This window comes from Fukomys damarensis, unplaced genomic scaffold, assembly GCF_012274545.1.
Source record: "Fukomys damarensis isolate Sample0158 unplaced genomic scaffold, DMR_v1.0_HiC HiC_scaffold_20, whole genome shotgun sequence".
Lineage (NCBI taxonomy): Eukaryota > Metazoa > Chordata > Mammalia > Rodentia > Bathyergidae > Fukomys > Fukomys damarensis.
Genome location: NW_022900932.1, coordinates 25,633,913 through 25,636,967, shown reverse-complemented (window position 1 = coordinate 25,636,967; position 3,055 = coordinate 25,633,913). Strand labels below are relative to the sequence as shown.

General features: G+C 42.4%; 1 pseudogene; it reads right to left on the bottom strand.

The window, feature by feature from the left end:
* Window positions 1–407: 407 nt before the first annotated feature.
* On the bottom strand, window positions 408–2,827 carry LOC104874118 (annotated as a pseudogene).
* Between the last annotated feature and the right edge of the window lie 228 nt (window positions 2,828–3,055).

Sequence of the window (3,055 nt, the reverse complement as noted above, 5' to 3'; positions counted from 1 at the left end):
CAAAACTTAAAGAAACTTATTTTCATTAAGTTTCAGGGTTGACACCAGAAATAGGTTATAAAGAACTGAAGGTCCATGCTTGCTTTGGCACCACATATGCTGAAAAACAACTGAAGTCCTCTGTTGACCAAAAGACATGGGTTTCTCATGAAACTTTGTTTTAATGGGTCTCAAATTCTGTGACAGATTTTTGGTCAAGTTCTTTACATTAAAAAGTGATTTTAAAAACTAATAACTTAAAACTGCCACATATAAAAAGAAAACAAATGGTCCACAAAACATTCTCCTTTCCTCCTGAATGTTTCATGATGCATCATTGTCATTAACCAGTCTTTTACTACTAAACTTAAATGGCCAATTGGGAGAAACAGTTCTGAGACTGATCTTCCACCACTGAGTACGACTGGGGTGGCAGGTGTTAGGGGTAATATTCACTTAGCCTTCTGAGCTTTCTGGGCAGACTTGGTGACCTTGCCAGCTCCAGCAGCCTTCTTGTCCACTGCTTTGATGACACCCACAGCAGCTGTCTGTCTATGAGCTTTCTGCAGACTTGGTGACCTTGCCAGCTCCAGCAGCCTTCTTGTCCACTGCTTTGATGACACCCACAGCAGCTGTCTGTCTCATATCACAAATAGCAAAATGACCCAGAGGAGGATAGTCAGAGAAGCTCTCAACACACCTGGGCTTGCCTGGAACCATGTCAGTGATGGCAGCATCATCAAATATCAAAAATTTGGGGCCATCTTCCAGCTTCTTACCAGACTGGCGATCAATCTTCTCTTTCAGCTCAGCAAACTTGCAAGCTATGTGAGCTGTGTGATAATCCCGTACAGGGGCACAGCCAACACTGATCTGGCCTGGTTGTTCAGGAGAATCACCGGAGCAGTGAAACAAGCTGCTTCCACTGGTGGGTCATTTTTGCTGTTACCAGCAACGTTGCCACAACGAACATCTTTGACAGACACATTCTTGACGTTGAAGCCCACATTATCACCAGGAAGAGCTTGATTCAAAGCCTCATGGTGCGTTTCTACAAACTTTACTTCAGTCGTGACATTGACTGGTGCAAAGGTGACCACCATGCCAGGTTTGAGACCACCAGTCTCCACTCTGCCCACAGGGACAGTACCGATACCAACAATTTTGTAGGTGTTCTGGAGTGGCAGCCGCAAAGGCTTGTCAGTTGGATGAGTGAGTGGCATGATACCATCCAAAGCTTCAAGCAGCATAGTTCCACTGGCATTGCCTTCTTCATGAGTGCCCTTCCATCCCTTTAACCGAGGCATGTGAGCACTTGGCTCCAACACGTTGTCACCATTCCAACCAGAAATTGGCACAAAGATACCGTGTCAGGGTTGTGGCCAATTTTCTTGATGTAGATGCTGACTTCCTTAACAATTTCCTTGTATCTCTTCTGGCTGTAGGGTGGCTCAGTGGAATCCATTTTGTTTGAACACCAACAATGAGTCATTTCACACCCGCTGTGTAAGCCAGAAGGGGCACGCTCACGGGTCTGCCTGTTCTTAGAGATATCAGCTTTGAATTCACCGACAACAGCAGCAACAATGAGGACAGCACAGTCGGCCTGAGATGTGCCTGTAATCGCCTTTTAGATAAGGTCTCTGTGTCTTGGAGCATCGATGATAGTCACATAATACTTGCTGATCTCAAATTTCCACAGGAAGAGGTCAGTGGTGATACCACACTCGCACTTGGGTTTCTTTATCCAAGACCCAGGCGTACTTGAAAGAACTCCTCATCTCAGCAGCCTCCTTCTCAATTTTTCCAATGATCCTTTTGTTGGTGCCACGACATTGTAGACAAGATGGCCGGTAGTGGCAGACTGGCCCAGTGATGGCAATGTTGATATGAGTCTTTTCCTTTCCAATGTTGGCTTTGATGTAGTGGTGGTTTTCACTACACCTGTGCTCTCACAGCAAACTCATTGCGAAGAAGCCACAATCCTTATTATTAAGAACAGGATGATCTGACATATTTGGGATGATGTGACAAAATACGCAACACACAACATCATACTGCTCTTAGGCAGATGGACAAAAGGGGTGGCTCCAAAATAGCAGGCACTGCCTGTAAATTGAAGAAAGACTTCAATATATAATATATTTATAATAATTTGTTAGATCTCAGACCTAACATGACCCCACAGGAACAATGAGATCTTGAGTTCATATACTGTGCATGCCCCTTCTGACATTTGACTACCTGGCCATCTAACTCCAGAACAATTCGTAGTGCATTTCTGATTGCTACAGCCTATGGCCCAAGGATATCAGGAAAGGAAATGTACTGTAACTACCCTCCTGCTTTGGCCTGTGAGCTGATTTGAGTTAAGAACCAACTTTTACAAGTTTCTTACAAATTAAAGCCCCTAAGGAAACTCTGACCATCTTAAAAGGACAGAAAGATACTTTGCAATTCCTAAATAACTTCTAAGTAAAATAGTAACAAACACGATAATTATACCAGTTCCCTTGACCCAAAGAGTAAATTTTTTTTTTGGTATCGGGGATTGAACTCGGGCCCTTGGGCTTGTGAGGCAGGCGGCAGAACCACTGAGCTAAATCCCCAGCCTGAGTAACTCTTTTTTAAAAAATATTTTTTATTGGTACATTTTAGATACACAATACAGTTACATTCATCATTGGGATCTTGTACCTTTACATGACAGGTCTTGGTTCTTATTTTTCCCCCATTCACCTAGACTTCCTTCCCCCTCTCCACCCTTCCCTATTTAGAAAGACTTTGTTTTCATTTTTTTCCATTTTTCTTATTTTTTTCTCTTCCCTTTTTACCTTCCCCTAACCATCTCATTTGCCCTATACCTTTAAACCTTTTCTTCCTATTACAAAATATCAATTTTACATTTTGACACTTATTTACACTTTTAGTTTATCTCACCAGAGAAACTATATGGTACTTACACGTGTGTCCTATTAATTTCACTTAAGAATATGTCTTCAACATGCATCCACTTAGCTATATATATCTCCAGTCTCTCACTCTTTATGGCTGAGGAGTACTCCATTTTATAAAA